Source organism: Motacilla alba, chromosome 5 (assembly GCF_015832195.1).
Source record: "Motacilla alba alba isolate MOTALB_02 chromosome 5, Motacilla_alba_V1.0_pri, whole genome shotgun sequence".
In the NCBI taxonomy this organism is placed as follows: domain Eukaryota; kingdom Metazoa; phylum Chordata; class Aves; order Passeriformes; family Motacillidae; genus Motacilla; species Motacilla alba.
The window spans coordinates 20,354,947-20,375,445 of NC_052020.1; the positions used below are offsets into that span (position 1 = coordinate 20,354,947).

Consider the following 20,499-nt stretch of genomic DNA (forward strand, 5'->3'; position numbering starts at 1 on the left):
TTTTGGAATGTTCTCTCAATGGGAAGTTTCAATATCAATTCAGTGCATAGCGATCGCTTCATTCAGCACCAAATTAGTTATGGATGCTGAGCCAGTGCTCTATGTCATGAAGAATGCCTGTAGAAAGTCCTGACTGTGCTGTAATAGTGGTTACTGTCAAAAATAAAATTCATAGGCCAGATCCACAGCTTGTATAAATCAGTGCAGCTTCACTGGCACAGGCTCTGTCTCACTGCATCCATTTAAATAGTTTCTCAAACTCCTGATCCAACATTTTTGTCCAAGTGCTGGTTCAGGTAACTGCAGGCCAAAGCACATACATCTAAGAAAAGCAACAATAAAAACAAAGGATACCATCTCTCTTTGTTCGCTGTTAATGAGCAAGAATGAAGATTAGTTTTTTTTAATATTTGTCTGATAATTAGTTCATTATATTCCTATGGAAATTATATTTAAGGCAGTATTTCTCCAAAATGTTTCCATTTAATCAACACCAGGGTCACAAAGATCCTCTACAACAATTTCTGTCCCTGTCCTTTGCAATGACAATTGGATTTCTGTCACAAGGAATAAACAAGGGGAGGTTCCTAGTAGATGTGGATGACGGCTATGGGGAATTCAGTGTTTGGTATGCATGGGAGTTTTTCCTCTGGAATGAAGACATTAAAAGGTTTAGATTATAAGTACTTAAATTTAAATTCCATTTTCACTCGTCTTCTAATGAATTATGATTTGCCAAAGCCATGTCAAAATTATCAAACAAATTCAGAATCAAAAGTCCCAAGTTCAAGTTTTCTTTTTTAGTGTAAACAATGTTGTTTTCACAATAATATTAAATCCACCTTAGATATACTTTCATCAACTAGTACTAAATAATGCTCCATTTTGAACTGCAGAAACCAATCACTTCATCTCCCCTATTTTCCCAGTCACCTCACTCAAGGATAACTCATATGCTATTGACCAATGAAGTGATTAAGAGGACTTCAGAAGAAAAGTTGGAATGCTTCTATGACACTGTTGTTTCCCACTTGTCCCTTCAGGCAAATGCCATTCCCCTTAACAGTATCACATTCTCTTATGCAACATGCAGAAATATCACCTTTCTGTTTAAAGTTACAGATTTTTCTTAAACATAGGTTAACAATTGGACATGGTAACAGCCTTTCATTATTTTAAATGTTTGATCTCAGTGAGGCCTCACTTAGTTAGGAATAAAAGAAGTATAAAACTATCAGGACAGTATTAGAAAAAAGTACCCATAATCTTTGATGCTGATTCTTGTCTTACAAGTATGAGCTACTATTTTTCTTTTACTTCAAGCAGCTGGCTGCAAAATCTGGAAAATGCAAAAAAGCTTTGCCAAGAGAATGAACTTCAAGAATTGTGCTGTAGTTTAACACCTGTAGTTTGTTGTCCAAAATGCATTTAAAAGTGCAATGTTGATATACTTTACAGTATCACTCAAAATGTTGGTATAGGAAAAAAAATATTCATACTCACTTCATAGGGTAGAACTCTAGGTTTGCTGGAAATGAAAGTAGCATTTGTCCAAGCAAGTCAGTCTTTCAGGAACTTTTTCCCTCTATACCTCCTTACCTAGTATCAGATACCTGATGTATCTGAAAAATCAGTCTTCACAAATTAATCATAAACCTTTTATAGAAAAACAGAATTCAAACTTGGCTTTTGTAAGCAGTGTAGGGATTTTTCACCCTGCCCCTTGTTCATTCACAGTAAAGCTGGGTGGTGTATGTGACATTTGCCATTATTTGCAGCTCTTAATTGAAGAAAACTATGTCCTGTGCCACAGCTAATGGGGCAATTCCTGTGGCACTTGTAGCAGAACTTTTGTTCTGCAATACTGAGGATTTATACCCTGCTGCTAAAATATGCTGTTGGGGTCATTACTCAGTCTGAGCTAAAGCTGATTTGATCTTGAAACTCAGCAGAGTAGCTTCCTGACTCAAGATCATAGAGTTATGGAGTCTTTCTTAATAAAGGGTCAGATAAAAAAAATAAATAAAAGGAAATCACAGGGGGGGAATATCAAGAAACTCATTTCAGCTAATTACTACCACCATATCTGGCTCATTAGTGCCACTGACTCATGTGGTGTGAAAAAACCAACTGAAAAGGTTGCACACCAGCAAACTAAACATGAAAAATACTCTTTTGTAATTATAAATGAAATAGCATAATTGATTTATGGTCAATTAGTCCACTGACCATCTGTTATAACTTAAGTGGTAAATAGGTAAATAATGCAAAAAACATAGGACTTGTGAAAAAAAAAATAGAAATGTATCCCCTTAATAAGGTGATTTCTTTTAATTTTTTAATTTTTTTTACTTCATCTCCTCTACTCATCCAAAACTCCTGCCAACAGAACTTACTGAAAAATAGTCTGTTATGCAATACCATGAAATGTACACAGTGGTTTTGATGATAATAAACTATTCAAAAGCCTGGAAATACTTTTTGCAGAGCCTGGGGATAAAAATCTAAAGAATTTAATTTCTACAGACTTTACAAGAGAGTTTTATCCATCCTACAAGATAACCCCCAACCACTATCTGAAAGAAATAATTTTAGTTAGGTTCTGGGGAGGAAGTACTGGCCCCCATAAAATGATTAAAAAAATACTTTCTTCTCACAAGAAGTTCATTACACTCCATATGTTTTAAGAAGAAAAGCAATGCAGTCCTGTTCAATTTTTAGAATATCTCTATTCTTTTCATGCCTGTTAAATGCTACATCAGGTTCGCTCTCACTCATATGTATTTTCTTGTGAGTCATTTAGAGATAGATAAGCACAAATACATGGAGATTTAAAGGACTGAAGCCAGCATGCTCCATGATAATCAAATCTTTAATTCCTAAAGAAGGAGTAAGGTACCTACCTAATTTTGAGGATCTGAGCCAGACCTACTCTTTGCAACTTGTTTTTGCATTGTTCATAGTAATTTTCCTGGAGTTTTAAAAGCCTTCCTCTATTGGCTTCAGTTGAGTAATGCACAAATCATCTATTTCTAAGCTAGATAGATAGTCATGTTGTGATGTCCTCTAATTTAGGGTCATCCACCCCTTTTATTAGTGTGTGTACTACAGATAGAAATAAGAAAAAAATTATGGAGTGGAGAAAGTGCAGAATTATAGTATGCAGTGGATGTTTATGCAGAGAATCTGAAACCATTACCAGTCCTTTGAGACAGTCCTGAGAGACTAGGATTCAACAACCTGAATACTGTGCCATGCAAATGAAACTGAATTGCTTCTGGGGAGAGGTAATGAAATGGGAAGATGAGTGTCTTCGTTACCATTTTCTATTTCATAGAATAATCATGCCTTAAAGCTGATGAAACCAGTTCCTCAGATACTTGTTTGTGGCTTGGGCTTCCAGACAAATCATGACATTTACAAGTGCTGTTTTATCCTTCCAAAGATGTTAGCCCAGCCGACTGTCTATTTTGTTGTTAGCTGAGAGGTGAATATATAAACATACCAAAACATATATATTTCATAGGGATACATACTTAAAAAGAGATAAGGACTGGAATTAAGGTCTCAAAAGAGGAAATTAACTCACTTGCCCACTGACTCACCCTAGCCTAGCCGTGTTTGAGGATAGCCATGTGATCCATTAATTTGAAATCTAATTATGCTCTACTACTAAGCACAAATGCAGGGAACTTCATGTACCCAAGGAGACATTTCAATGAGCTTTCCTCTGTGGAATGTCTGCAATACCTAATTTTAAATCAGGACCCAAGATTTTGCCTTCACTGAAATGAAGCTAATCTCCGCACAGTGAACCAAAAGAGCATTCCCTTAATTAGTGGTGTCTGTGTTGGGCCACACACAAACATAAAAAAATTACATTCCAGTCCCGAGAATTACTCAAAATCTCCTTCTAATGTGTCTTGTTCAATTGGCAAATATATGTTCTTAAGTGACTAAAAACCCCACTCTAAAAAAAAAAAATAAAATTGATATCTAAGTGTTTAATTTTTAGTTCTAGTTTATCCTTTGGACTTAACAGCTTAGGGAAACAAGTCTATCAACAGAGGAACAGATCTGCGTAGTCTGTCTAAAATCCACCCCAACTTTTCTAAGATGGATTCACATCAGAAATCTTCCTTTGTTGAAGACCTCTTTCTTTTTTAAAAAGCAGTTCTTATGGTGCATTTGGTACTCTTATATCATTAAAAAATACTATAGATGCTGGATTAAATGTTTCATTTGAAAACACATTCAGCAGCATAACAGAAATGTGCAACTCACTGCATCTGGGATTCAGCATGCACTAAGATAACCGCCTAAAACTCTGCATGATCAAAGATTTCATCTAAAAAAATTGTCACCCATGGTTTTAGTCCTTTTGAAACCTTGAAATCAAATTACATTAAACAGAACATTTTAGTCTTATTATCACTGCCAGCATAAACAATTCAATCAAAATTATCACAGCCAATAAAAATCAGCAAAGATCACAGGTTTTAAAAATTACCTGATCACTAGAACAGGGAAGCCACTATCAGTTTCTAAAAACAGCTGTGGATGGGCTGTACTTTTATAACCCATTAAAGATATCTTAATTTGTACAGTTATCAGGGTCCCTCTATTTCACATTGGTGCTTCACAGGAGCTTTATCTGAACACAGTGTTCCATACCAGCAGCCCTGCAATCAGCAATAAAATATAATGAACCAGTGTTAACAGCACAGTGTGCTAGTTTTAGCAGCATGTCAGTCAATGGTTTTGTTAGTTTGGCCAGAAAAATTCCAACTTGCCTGTAAATTCAAGTAGATAGAAAATACCTCTTTCTCCAAGTCTGTGCTGCAGATGTCATCTCTGGCTCTCACTATGTTTTTTTCCCCAGACCAATTAAAGACAGCTTGTCATTATTGCTAAAGTATTCCTAAGTCCAGATCCAGACACAGAAGGGAGTCATGGCTTTATGGTTTATTACGGAAGTAGCTGGGTTTTCAATTCCTTAGGTACCCAGAGCCAGACAAATAAACGCTTCCCTTCTGCCACACACAGTTCTCCAGTTACATTGTTAGGTGCTTTCAGCTTCATTTGAAACATCAGGTACTGGTCATTGCTTAAAGCAAAATGCTGGATGTCGTGGTTGTGTGACCGGATCCAATATGGTAAAATCTCTCCCTGCAGGAAGCAGACATCTCTCTAGATAACTGCAGCTGCTGCCGTGCCGATCACACTGCGTGCAGTGCTCTGTCTGCAGGGGGAATTTATGGGCACACACTGCAGGCAAGGGAGGCTGAAAAGCTGGGGGCAGAGCAGGCGGGCTGTGGACACATCGTGGATGGCCAGCAGTCCCCATCGGGCTGTACCACAGCAGAAAATGAGAGCACGAGGGAGCTGCTGACAGCCCACACACTGGATGATGGGTTTCTTTCTGAAATGAGGAAAGTAAAACAACACTCAGCAGTGATGAAAAGACGTAAAAGAGCAGCCCTGAACTATCACTTCTTTCAGTGTTGCAGGGACTGGCTCTGTGCCCAAGGCAAAATTACATCTAAGCTCTCACATGCAGCTGAGCAGCTGAGAGGGAAATGGTGGTGTGTGCAGGGACTATCTGAGTTAAGTTCCCATTTCTAATTGATCCTAAAAGAAGCTGAAGATTTCAACCTCAGGATTCAGCCTAAATGTTATGAATGTCTTTTTTTTGCAGTCTTGTGCAGCCAAATGTAGTGTTGTGAAGTGATACCAGAGTGTCCCTATAGGACACGTAAAAGTCCTTATTCAGGAAAGTTACAGCTCTCAGAAAGAGTTTCCCAGTGCTCTGCTCTCACATCTGTGCTCCAATAAAACCAAGGAACCTCTATAAATACTGATGGTCTCCCCAGAAAAGCAGCTGGTCTCTGCTATTCACCAAGAGGTATCACTAGGGTAGAGGTTTGTCTAGATTTAAATCCATGGGTCAATGGGTGTTTGCTGGTATTGCAAATATCTCAAGACGTTTCAATACACAGCTTTACTGAACTGAACAAAAGAGTGACAAAGCCCTGCAATTCACAGCACAAATTGATATATTTATTGAGATGAATTTAAAAGAAAACTCTGTTACACACAGGTTATTTTATAACTGCCATCTGTCAAAGAATTCTATATTTTTCCACCAGAGCACTTGTACTGCCCACTCTCAGGGACACGAAAAATAGAAGAAAATAATCTCTAGGTTGAGCCAGTAAGGCAGTTCCTCAACTGTCTCCCTGCATATAGGGGGACATATGAGTGAAGCTACAGATGGGCCAGCTCCAAGACAGACGGCTATTTCATTTTTTAAATGACGAACAACAGATAACATTGCCAGCCATCTAAAGCCATGTTGTTAGCTGTTCTTTATGCTGAGTTAGGGTCACTGCCTGTGAAATCAGCTTGTCTGAGAATAATCAACATACTGTTCTCAACTATTTCCAGGGGAAACAGAGCTGGTTTTGTTTTCTGTCATTTCAAGTTTAATACTCTCTTCTTAATCTGAGTTTTAAATGATCTCACAGAAGTGTCAACTCTGTGTTGTTTAATGAAGGAATTTCATTAGTCTAAGGTGACATTTTAGGTTTTGTTTAAATCATTTCTAGTGTTATTGCTTCCTGCAGAGAAGGATTCTTTTAAATCACCAACACATTGCTGTGCACAGTAGAGACCTCCCTTGGCAGGATATGAAAGAAAAATCACGTACTGATAGCTATTCATACGCTAAAAGTGGGCAGAGAGTAATGAGGAAAAAGGCAGTCAGAGAAACTCTGAGCATGGACAATTTTTGCAGAAAGAGTAATTAGAGGACAAGGCATGTTCCAAAGTTGTTGATGAAAGGCTTTTCACATAAAGAAGCAATTAAAACTCCCGTGACCACAGTTCAAAAATAAATCCATGGCATTTCCTTCTGCACCACACTTAAAACTAAGTATGTGTATGCATAAGGATAAAACATGAGTGAATGCATTGCAACTTCATTTGCATCAGCAACATCCTTTAAAAAGAATTAGAAATATTCAGCAAAATATGTTATACAAGAAATGCAGAAAACTGTCACAAAATTCTTAAGACCACAGCTGTTAAAGTCTTTCTCTATATTTTCCAATTTACCTAGCATTTCTACAAATTTATGCTTACCCTAGCTAGCTTGACTTCATTAAAATTAATGCCCAGTTCCCAAATATTATGCTATTAATTGTTCTAAAGCTGACTCTTCGAAAGCAAACTCAAATGCCTGAACATAACATGCTCAAAATGTATTTTAAAGTTGTTTTATTGATGGTGGCTATAAATAAGATTTAAACATTCAAAAATGTAGCAAGGTACAGAAATTATTGACAAAAGTATTTTTTATATCTCCTAGTTCCCTGTCTTTTCAGCTCAAAGACAAAACATTTTTTAAATTACTTGTTTTCATAGATCTCTCTAAAGTTTAAGATCTGTCTAAAATGTATTTTTTTCCTACACACAAAAATTAATTTTTGTTTATTAAAAAGATCTTGAAGAACAATGTCAATCTCAAAAATGAGATTATCAAAGCCATTGGACACATATTTAAATGTGTGTTTTTTAGTTATTTATATTTTTCATTAAAGAAACAACTATTACAGGAATGTACTGTCAACAGAAAATTTAATTTAAACACAAGGGATTATTTGCCTCTTTTTCACTTTTTTTTCTTTTTATTTTAACATTTTCCTGCAAAGCTCTGAACACAAATAACAGCATTATGTTGGCACATGAACTGCAGAAACAAAACCTTATTGGTGTTTACTCATCGTCTGCGCTGCAGAGTGCAAAGCGTACATGCATTAGCTATAAAATTCTGTCTGCTTTAATAATTTATGCTATTATTAGTAACACTGTGTGAGCAGGCATGCTTCCCAGGATTCTCTACATACAAGGCAGAGTTCAAAATTCATGTATGTCCTGTGGTTAGGCTTTATTATTGCATGAAAATTAATAAATTAGCTTAACATTTAGAATTATGAATGTTTCTATATAGACCTCCTCAAACTCAGCTGCTGGTGTTCGTCCTTCCTCAGGATTTCTTAATCTTTCCTTTTTAACAGAGCTATTCCTACTTCTTTTCTATTTAGGTCATGATAATGAGTTACGTGCTTTGGTGAGTCATTGGGCTGCTATTGACAAGTCTTGCAATTTATAATGAGGTATTATTTTAAAATGTCAAATTATTTTACCATCCTACAGTAAGATATGATACTTTCTGCTTTTTAAAATGACTACTGGCCACAGGCATATATTGGAATTTGCTGCAGAAATTGCTACAGTCCATGTGTAAATATCCACTGATTTTATGTTTTTAATAAAATAAAACCAGACTTCCCTGCGAGTTGATGGTCACCTCCTGGATTTCATTTTATGCTTAATGGGCTGAATAATAAGACTGATCAGGAGTTTTACAAGACTTTCTTTTTTCACTAAATCCTTGGAAATAAAACAAATTTGTCAGATCTTCCAATGGAGTGGGAAGTCCAGAAAACGTGTCTGCCCTATTTAGAGGTATTATCTAAGACCATTTCTCTGCCTGCTGTGGAGTGAGGCACCTGGTGGTCCTGGAGCTTGTTCCTTTGAAGTTCTGGCTTAACCTAAATCTCCAAAACTCTCGTTGCCCATCTTTGCACCTAAGCTTATGTAAGAAAGAACACAGGTTTCCAGAGCAGCTCAGGAACCTTAATGTTTTAGTTATTTTCTCACTTTAGTTTGCTTGAAACAGTATCTTAGACTTCCTTGTACACATGTAATTTGTGAATTTTATTCTGCAATTCATTTTTTTTCTCTTATTATTTATTTTTGCGGTAAAGACTTTAATCATCCATATAGTTTTACTGCAGAAAGAGGTAGGCACATGTAGGAAGAACAGAATGGTCAGAGGATGGTAAGACAATTCAGATAAATGCATTCTGTAATGTAGGGAAACAGCTGTGCAGAGGAGGATTGTGATGTGACAGTGGTTAACTCTACAAAACCAATTTTATAGCCGTCAAAAAAGCATATTAACATCAGGAGTTATTAGGGAAAAAATAGAAAACAAAAGCTTTGCCATTCCCTCTTTAAATGTATTATTTCCACAAGGCTTTTGACACTGTCTCCTGTAATATTGGCATAGGTAAGCTCAGGAAGTGTGAGCTAGATTAATGGACATGAGAACTGGCTGAGTGGCAGATCCCTGAGGGTCATGGTCAGCAGCACAGGGTCTGGTTGGAGCCCTGTCACTTGGGTGTCCCCCAGGGTTCAATACTGGGCCCAGTCTGGTTTACCTAATTCATCAATGACTTGGAGGAAGGGGCAGAGGCCTCCTCAGCAAGTTCCCTGCAGACACAGAGCCAGGAGGAGTGGCCCATACCCCGGAGAGCTTCAGAAGGGCCTCAGCAGGCTGGAGAAATGGGCAGAGAGGGACCTCCTGAAATTCAGCAAAGGCAGGGGCAGGTCCTGCTCCTGGGGAGGAACAACCCCCTGCACCAGCACAGGCTGGGGGCTGAGCTCCTGGAAAAAAGCTCTGTGGAGAAGGACCTGGGGGTCCTGGTGGAAAACAAGCTGTCCATGGCCAGCAGTGCCCTTGTGGCCAAGAAGGCCATGAGATCCTGGGGCACATTAAGATGAGCATGGCCAGCAGGCTGGGAGAGGTAATCCTACTCATCTGCTCGGCCCAGCTGAGGCCTCACCTGGAGCACTGTGTCCAGTTTTGCTGCATCTTTCTATGCAAGGCTTAGAAAATAAAAAGTATATGCATCACAACACAAAAATAAATATTTTTTCAGAAAGCAGGTAGTTATCAGAAATGGATGCTAGGCAAGTTTTTGGAAGAGCAAACCAATAGGAATTATTAAATATAAATCTACTCCAGGCTCAGGAATTAATACGAACTGGGTAGAGTTGGAGACTGACGAACACCTAGCTAGGGAGGAAGTAAAAACAGTTGACAAGCTCTAGGTCTCTGTCATGTTCATATAATTCCTTATAGAAAAAGAATACCTGGGCCAGTATTACCACCCTTATATTGAGGCATTCATCATGTTAAAAGCAGTTAGCCAGGTGACCTTGCATCAAAAACTGATGCAAGGAGACAAGCTAGCAGAATGACGAACTATCAAGACTATCACAAAAAAAAAATCCCAACAAAGTTTTAAGTTGAAAATACTAGAGAGTAAATAAATACATTATTATTATTATTATTATTATTATTATTATTATCATTATCATTATCATTATTATGTTCTTTTCCTCTAATCTTTCCTGTATATCTACCGTGTGCCACTACAGGAAAAATATACTGAAATAGATGGACCTTTGGTCTGACTTGGAAAGACCATTCTTGTGTTCCTGTTAGGTAGTTGGAGACCAGAAATATTAACAATGACATGCATTATAAGAAATTTGTTGATCAGATGTTTCAAAGGACTAATTGTCCTAAGTGAGAGACCTCCTACAGAAATGAAAAAGGGGGTAGGACATTGACATGAGAAGAAAATGGAAAGAATAAACACAAAACTGACTTTGTTAGACATGGGGAGGTTTACAATTTTGCTTTTCTGCATGAATTTGGGACTTAGATATGAAACAAGTGTATGACTAAAGCCCAAAAAAGAAAATGCAAAACACATCCCAAAGTGTGAATGATGTTCAAGAAAAAAAAAATCTCTTAAATACTTGGCATTGATGGCAGTTGGAGCCAAGAGAAGGTAATTAACCCTGTCCTTATTGGAATGATATCTGCATTTGGAGTCGTATGTTTTAACGCTGTTGGCACCAGCTAGTTACATTTATGATTTTCTTAAGTCCAGTATTAAAAGAATAAGAATCACAAACTTCAAGATATCTCTCTTAATTCAAGCAGTGTATAAATTTGTTGAGTCAGTGGAGGTGTTTTCCAATAACAGAGCAAAATAATAAACAATCCTACAGATGGGCTAGAAGTCTGAAAGAAAAATTCTATTAAGTATTTCCAGTGGAACTCTGCTTGACAATACACCATGCTCTACCACAGTACAAACAAAATACCTAAGCAATGACAGGATTCCTCACTATTTACCAGGAATGCCAACAGAAATACTTTGTTTTCCTGGTTTTGAACAGCTTACATACTGCCAATGCTACACAGTAAAATTAGATAAATAGAAAACAGTGAATTCCCTTCCCTACTAAGTGGGCTTCAAAGTTAACACTCATGACAAGGAAGCACTACAAACAGAAATATTCCACACAAGAATTCTATAGACACATATATTCCAACATGTGCTCATATTTGTATGCACACACACAAATTCTTGTTTCTCATTCCCACTCCTTCTAGATTGTTTCTACCTCCTAAATCACTTTGGAAAAAAAAAAAAAAAAGAAGTCACTCTTTGTACCTTGATTATGTATTTGGCCAAAATTTTGTTGCCAGCAGTAGAATTTGATCAGTTTTTGGATCCTTGATATAGTCACTATAGTTATTAAAGAATTTACATGTTAATTGCCACTGCAACTTATTTTGCATTAAATACCAATCCTTTACTTATACCCCAAGATTCAGTATGGTAGAACATCTTCCAAATGAAGAAGCTGAAATTGCAAAGAACAAATACAAAGAAGCAAAGCAAAACCTAAAGATATGGAGAGAAGTCAATCCCTGAAAATAATTCACTTTTTCCCCCCTATCATTTACTTTTATTGCATGGCATAATGTGGCCTGCTTATAATCTCACAAGCCAAGATGAACCTTGTTACATACTTATTCCAAATTCCACATATGCAATACAGTTGAGGCAATTTCTGATTGTCTGAAGGCGAACTTCCATCTCTTTCCATCCCATTGTGTCAGAATTTTGCTAGTAAATAATTTCTAGTAAATTGTCATGGGATTTTTGGTTTCAGTTGGGTTGAGTTTTTTCTCATTTTTGTTTTTTTTACCTACTACTATTCATTACAAACTCAGGAGCATTTTATGAGAGTGCTGCATAAGCACTAAATTTCATTAAATTTTGACTCAGTATTAGGCCAGCTGTGGTGTTAGAGAAATCAATGATGCGGGAGCAAGGACACTTTCAAATATCTTTCTTGTATTCATCATAGACATAATCAAATGATAACTCAGTGGAAAACCTTGGCATTTACATTCATTGAACTCAGTGTCTTCTATGTTTTAGAGTTCAAAGTAATTTTAGTTTCATGCTCCAGAGTCATATAGGCATTTTTGTGCACTCACATTTTAATTACATTGGTTTCTCTTTTCTTTCTCGAGGATCTGTCACTAAGAATAAAATTGTTTTTCAAAGCACATCTAAGCAAGAAGGTGACTTTAGGGTTCATTATCTAATTGATCAAACAACCTGCTAATTAAATGTATCTGGGCCTAATCAAAGTAGAGACATAATGCAGCAACACAGTGAAACTGTCAGCAAGGTGTGTGAGACTCGCACCATCAAGGCGAATGAAGCTCACTCTGCTGCTTAATTACATTAAAGCAAGATTTTCCAGGGAGCCTAGTTGAGAGAATTGGATGTGTATCTTACATTGCCCTGGATATGTAAGACAGTGGTTTGGAAGTGCCTGAGTCTTAGCAATAAGCTCTGCTTCACATGACTGCTCTTGCCAAGCTTGCTCAGCTCCTACAGTCTTGACTCAGCACATTTGAGGTAAGTGTAAAATCTGGGCTGAATGACCTAAGTGAACAGTCTTCTTCATTGTTCCACAGTCAAGGCCGGACATTTAGATCTGCTATATCTCTAGTGTTCAATAAACACCCTTGTTTCTAGTGTTTAAAAGTGATGAGCTGCAATGAGATTTACACAAACTGCCTTGTGCTCTCCTTTAACTCTAAAGCCAGTAGTGTTTTCTTTTTCATTATGGCCTATCCCCATTCTGAAAAAATACAAATATCTGACTAATCTCTATAAATATGCTAATGGCAATGACTCATCTAAAAAGAAAAGGAGATCGGAGAAAACTCCACACTTTTTCCTACTATAAGAAAAACCAGCAACTGTATCCTTTGAGGAAAAACTTAGTCTAGATTGATAACATGGGTTGGAGACACATTAAATAGATCTTTGATCTATCTGAATAATGGGTAGGTCTTACTGACTCAAGGCTGATCTATTCAATCAAGGCTAATGTATACTTTGTACTCAATGTTTATGCAAGGGTGAACTATATTTTTCATCATAGGTATTGCATTTATTGCGGTAACATCTTGCAGCGCAAATCATGGTGGTAATGCTGAGAGAATCTTAACCCAAAACTGACCTTAAAAGTGGGGACAGAGACAGGCATATTTGTCTAATCCCATGAAAAAAATTGAGAGCACATTTATGACCCAAGCTCTCCAGCATCAGTCCTCTGCTTGAACTTATGGGCAAAACTCCAGTTGTTTAATGATGTGGATAAAAACACTAAAGCATGGCTCTGCCTGGTGTCACTCCTGGTTAGTGACCAGTTGTACATGCTGCAGTGTACATTGCCCTGGAGCCAGCACAGTTCCCCCATTATTTTATAGAGTGGCATCTTCAAAATGGAAGAAATTAGCCGCTAATTATGATCATACACTGCTGCCAAACATCCCCTTATTTTTTGAGTATTTTCAAACTTCTCATTGTTGTGAAAGATATATAGAAATAACCTCCGACAGAGAGAAATATCTTCTGCCAAAGAGGACATTTGCCTGGCTAGAGTAGAAATCTCCAGTTGTAATTCACATAGATGTGTTTCCATAAGTCCAAGTATAATGGTTCTCACACTGTGCCTCTGAAGCCAAAACCAGAAATAGAAAACATGGTTTTATAAGCCTGAAATAAATAAAAGCAGATTCCAAAGTAAAAATCTAATAAAATTCACTTCAGTGTCAAGAGACTAGGAGGTAAGGATAGAAGAAAAAAAGAAAAATTAAAAGCCTATGTTTTTAAACAGATTTTGCAGCCAAGCCAGACTTCAGGAGCTCTACCCATAATTCTATTCACAAACATTGTAATTGTTCTTGGGAAGCATCGGCTGGTTTTAAACCACCTTCCTTCTGAGATTAGTTCAATATGTTTACTATTAGCTCCCCAAACTTGACTAACACACTCTGATTTGAATCTTAAACCATTGTTGGTATATATAGCCACTGTATCTGAGTTTCCTGTTAAATCCAATGTCATTTCATAAGCTCCAAAGGCTGTTACAGCAACAGAAATTACAACATAACCCTTTTAATTGAACACATTTTAGTAACCAACAAAAAATTTGATGGAAAGTTCATGTGCACGTCAGGAAGAAATCATGCACATATAGTAATATAAGTTTGAATATGTATATGAACTAAAATATGAAATTTCAGTTCTGTTATCAAAGAAATTTCATATTTGACTTGCAGTTTTCAGAGGCAGGAGGCCATTAATCATCAGTGCTACTCAATTCCTAGCAGTCCTTTCAGTTCTTTAGTTCTTTAGCTTCACTTTTGAATTATTTGTACAAGGAGATAAACTAACTGGTTTAGCAACCAAAAAAAGCAACCAAAAACCCCATACAAATCACCCAAACCTATAACCTATAACTTAATAAGTATGTGCAAAAAAGCTTAAAAAAATTAAAGCAGCTTTTCTCTAGAAATTAGCCTAGCAAAAGAAGCCTTAGTTCAGAGACAGAAGTTGCCTGCTGTTTCAAAAGTTTAGTACAACTAGAGATTTTACTGCTAGATGATGTCAAGGACACAGATTTGGGGAAGGGGCTTCGTTGGGTAAACCTGTAAAGTTTTTATGTCATTAGACTCGCAGAAGCTGAGGGGCCTGATGCAGATTCAGCCAAAGGACACTATGAGAATTTGTCTTTACTTCACAATTAGGGCAGGTAAGGAAAATAAAATTCAAGGAATTGGAAGGGTATGTAAAATAGGCAGTAACACCAACATTAAGAGTCAAGCAACTGTCTTCACACCCTAGAACCTGATTTACTTCTTAGCAAGAACAATGGCTTAACTTTCTAATGTTTTGCTATAAGTGAGACAGAGGAAACATCTCTGGTTTTCTGAATTCTCTAGTGTGCTACTGTAGGCAATCAGCAACTTTGCTTGTTCCAGGAACCTCTTTTGCAATGTTTAAAATCTCAAGAGTTCATTAGAAAAAAGCCAAAGAAAAAAATATTTTTTTCTCATTTTGATTACAAAGGATTGCCATTTTGGGGGTTCTATCTCCCCAGAGGCTTCTAGAAATGATTATTATAACTTTCCTTCCAGAGGTTTTATGTGGGAAAAAACATTTAATCATCAAGTACTCCATAAATATGCTATTTATAATATTATCTTATATAGAGTGAGAATGTTCTTTTTAAAAAAAAGAGTTAATGTAGACCCATGGGTGGCAACTGGCAAAATTGAAGTCTGAGTAGTTTCATTGAAGCCAAAAACTTACCAAAGTCATTGTCTCATTAAAATCACTTTTGATTTGACTTTTTCTAGACTTACAATAACACACAGGAAATCAAGAAGGCAAGAGCAGGAGATTTGTTCCTTGCTCACACTCTATGTCCTTGCCAAAATGTCACCTTCCTCCCTGTTATGAAAAGACACATCTAGCCCTGAAAGTCTGTCTTTATTAGATGTTACAGCATTCAAGTGAGCACAGGTATTTATTGCACCAACTTGGCAAATGTCTAGCAGCCTGCAAGTACACAGAAAAAGTACATTTACAGGAGTAAGGCAATCCTCCTTATGCTCTGCTACTGAAATGTGGGCACTGCAGCAGAACATTAATAGTCATATTTTAAAACATCTGGGGGATGTTACAAAGGAAAATAACAATAGGAGTTCCTGGAGGTTGGAGGGAACACCTAAGGGATGGAAATAACACATTGTGATTTCAAAATTATTTACTCGGATGCTCTTATGAAAGGGGTCATTGCCTCTCCTGTTTCTTGCCAAAGTGGACCTCAAGCAGGGAAAGGTGGGATGCCTTGACACAGACACATCAGTGGCAAAACAGGGAGAATTCAGATCTCTGAATTCAGCTCAATTACAGCTTGATTTATTTCCTCTACAGCAGATTCATTATTTACTAAATGGGGAGTTGATTCATCCAGATCAGTGAGCACTTGGACTCATCTTATTCCATCAACCTGCATTTTACATTTCTTCACAGTTTTAACAAACACAGTGCAAAATGCTCAGCCAAACGAGAACAGTTCTCTTTCCTTTCAAAAAGCAAATGATCCTTGCATGATTTGCAGTTGCTGTATTAATTATATAAAAAAAATCTATTTACTTATGATTTTTCCAAGCTACTCCAAAAGTAAAACCATTTAAATGTTGATTCAGTTTCAGTGCCCAAGAGAACTGCCCCCAAGGAATCCCAGCCACTGAATCACTTGAAAACGCCCTGGTAAATTATCAAGCATTGCACAAACATTGCTGGCAAATTCAATCATTTCTGTGTCATTCTGCATTGTTATCTCCTGCTCACTTAGAGAGCTGCAGTTCATTCTGCCTTGATTCCATGTAGGCTAGTGAGATGATACGAATGACTTTGGTTAAGTAGCACTGACTCTATTAATATTTAAATACAGAGAATAATAAAACCAGAGCAGAAAGACTTAGAAATTAAACTACCAATTGCATGGTGCTTCTTCACGTTCTCTGTTTTTTAATATGCATCATCTCTTCAACAGTATTTTCCATTTTAAATATTCCTTTGTATTTAATGTAGAGCTATTAGAAGAAAGAAATGCAAAAGATCAAGGTTCAAGCTACAGTATTTCTTATGTCTCTCAATCCCTATGGGCTTTCACAGAATTTACCAGGGTCAGAATTTTGAAAACAGATGCTTTTGCCTAAGCCCAGACATCAGCACATTTTAGAGATGTTGTTATATAAGTACTTTCAGAAATCAGAGCCTTGATACTATAAAATCAATCTCTTGTTTATTCTTTGACTGATTGCTTCCTAAATTACAGGAAACTGAGAAAAATATTCAAAACTTTAATATCACATATATCACTCCAACAAAAAAGGCAACAACAATGTGCGAAACTATCATATGAACCCCATGGCAAAAACAATTCCTACTATATTCCTACTATAAAACTCCTGCAAGTAGCAATTTGTTAGTTGAGACTATATAGATAAAGGTTAAAAATGTAGACTTTAGAATTTATTCTCATCTGTTATAAATACTTCCTAAATTTTAGATTTCATGAATTTGTACTTATTTTGATCAAACTTATCTCAGTGTTTTACGCAGTTACATAAGTAAATGTTTAAAATGACTGAGGTATTATTGCAAATTAAATATAAATACAGAAAAAAAAGACTGTGTTCTGCTTGTTATGAGTTTTTTTTTCCCCAGATTAAGAGACAGTTCAAGATTTTATTTAAAAAAACCCAAACCTGCTACGTGACTTTTCATTAGGGTTAAAAATGTTAACTTTCAGTGGAGTAGTGAGGATATAATTAAAGTTTGCAGATGCGGTGTTTCCAATATTTGTAAAAGAGTGTGAAAGACATGAAGACTAATTCTTACTATAGTATTACAAGTGCATTATCTGGTGGTCTATTAATATTTTCCCCATTTTATTCCCTAAACTCAAGTAATGCTAATATTGTTCTTAGGCATATTACAAAGGTTCTGCCTATTCTGTTCTTTTAGTTTTATAAACTCACATAAATTGGTGTCAACTAAATTTGTATAGATAAATATTATTTAATCCTCTCTCAACCAATAAATAGAAGTGATTAAGCAACAGCTGGGTAAGGAACGATCGTCTCAGTTGTTTGCCCCTCCTACAGCTAATATTTCAGCCTTAATGAAGTTAGTCATCTTGCAATAGATATAACAGTGCCAGGCAAATTGTCAGTGATGCCAATAACTTGGCAATTTTCTGAAAAGCCACTTCAGCTGTTAAATTGTCCTAGTTCTTCATTCTCATCAACTTGCTAGAGGAATAATTTGAAAATAAGGTGATCTAGAAGTCTAAATAAGATATAAATAAAATGCAGTATTTTGCTCTAACACAGGATGAGGATGCCATTCTTGGATCCTGATATTAAAAGTACTTAATACAGCCACATTTTTACTTATGTATGAGATGTACTTACATCATGACATAAGATGCTTGTCACATATGAAACCGAAGTAGATTTTAATATAGAAAGGAAATTGAAATGGACAATTTGCTGCAGAGGTGCTTCCATATGTATCTGATGAAGTTTAACAAGGCCACATGGAAGCTCCTGCACCTGGGTCAGGGCAACCCCGGTGTCAATACATCCTGGGGTAATGAAGGGATTGAGAGCAGCCCTACTGAGAAGGGCTGAGGCTACTGGTGGATGAAAAGCTGAACAGCACCCATGAATGTGCACTTGCATCCCAGAAAGCCAAATATATCCTGGGCTGCATCCAAAGCAGTGTGGTCAGCAGGGCAAGGGAGGAGATTCTGCCCCTCTGCTCTGGTGAGATCCCACCTGCAGTGCTGTGGGGTAATATTTTATGGTACCAAACAGTATTAATAATAGTCCACATGTTCAGGCCTCTTTAAGACTCTCAGTGAAGGATCTATCCCTCACCTGTAAACAGCACATTTTCACTGCATGCTTCTAAACTGCAGACAAGGTTGAAAAGAAAATAATCTACATTTTTCAAGAGGCTTATTTTAGAATGAAGGACTCCGGTGATTCATATAGAGTATGAATAATAAATCTTTAAAATTCTCTTTGATACATCTATGCACAAGAAACAATCATTACCTAGAGGTGCATCTGAGAAGTGAGAGAACTTAGTTATGACCCACAAAGGGAAGCTCTATGTGTGGGGAGAGTAAAACAAAGTAGCATTACCAAATCCATATGACATTGGGCTGAAACACAGGAAATAAAATAAACTTATTGCTATGACTATTGCATATTAATAAAGCACCTTATAAATGGGAACTTCAAAGGGTTTTTCAAAGGATTCATTAATTAGATCACAATAATCCTGTGAATTAAGTTTATGGTATTCATTTTAAACACCATTACATTTAGGCAGCTTAAGTGACATACCCAAGAGTGTATATAAAAAACAGTGGTAAATGAACAAATTGGGTCCCTCAATTCCCTTGAAGACTATGGGCTGAGACTTCAAATTCCTTTTATGAACAAGACAATAAGAAGAAATATATGTTCTATCCATGAAAGAGGGTTTGAACATCAAAGATTTAAAAGTAAGTGCAATAAAGGATCAAAACTCAGTGAGGAGCAATGAGCATACAGACCCTGGAAAACATTGAAAATAAATAATAAGTTTTTCCTCTGACGTGTGATTTAATTATCAATGGAGACAACAGCCTAATGTGAACTGTGATTTTCATAGTAGAAATTTGTTAGATATCCACCTGATCACAAGAGGTAAAAGGAGGCAGAGATGATCATTGAAATGCATAAGAGGCAGCTAAAAAGATGGCATAGGTTGCAATCAATGGGGGGATTTCAACAGCTGCCCAGACAAGTGCTGGAATCCATTACATTGGATTAAAAAATGTCACCAGTGCAGTAAGCAGTCAGACTCAGTTAATAGTAGTTTGGAATAGAGAAGAGATCAAGTTTCATTAGGATTATTCCTGTTTCCTTTTAACACAGTTCCCAGAATATCATGGAAGAAGTGATACAGCGATATAGTTCCAATTTTCACAACTTGTCAGGTTTCTTCTATGCACGCACCACTGTCCTTTTAAATACTTATCTACAGCATATATTTCTGGTGCAGCTTTGCTTGCAGCAATGTAACTGCATCTCCCACACTACATATATCACTTAAGAAAGCAGCTAAAATTTCAAAATTACAAATCTCTAAAACTTGATTACCACAGAGCTCTTTAACAAAAAATATAGATGCTTATCTTGCTTTCTTCTGCTTTCCATCTTTCCCATTCTTTTCAATTCTATATAGTCACTATTGATCACTTGCTGCTTATTGTCCACACAAGTCTGGTCATAGTTCCTCTTCAAAATACCACACTATTTACAGACATGCATTAAAGCAAGATACCACTAAGACAATAATATCAAATCACAGTTTCCACATTAAGTTTTCTTGTTTCATCCAAAAGAAAAAAAAGGCAAATCACAGTATTTTTAAATACTACCTCTTATTTTTTCATAATTCGTCTTAGAGCCTCTAGCTTCCCAATAGCCAGCTTTTTGCATGTGAGGGTCGTGAGTAAAGGAGCACTACTTTACTGATAATCTTCTCAATTATGTACATGTCCAGGTATTTTCTGAGTTCAAAGTGCAATAGGCACTATAACCAGAGAGAATGAAATGCATTTGCAAAGATTATTTGAAAATAATTTTCTATAGTCTTGGTTTCAAAATGCAGCTAATTTTTCCTCTTACACTTAAAATAAGCCAAATATCAAAGCCTTCAGACATAAAACTTATGACTGCAGCACTATGCTAGAGATCTAAATATTGGAAAGCACTGGTCACCTGAAAAGCCTCACAACTTGAAACAGAACATTAGACCCTCGCAGTATCAGTTATTACCT

General features: G+C 36.6%; 1 protein-coding gene across 18 annotated transcripts in view; it reads right to left on the reverse strand.

Annotated features, from left to right (window-relative positions):
• The window catches only part of LRRC4C (leucine rich repeat containing 4C), a 485,253-nt gene that overhangs the window by 18,734 nt on the left and 446,020 nt on the right, over positions 1 to 20,499 (reverse strand). The gene's annotated exons all lie outside the window — the stretch shown is intronic.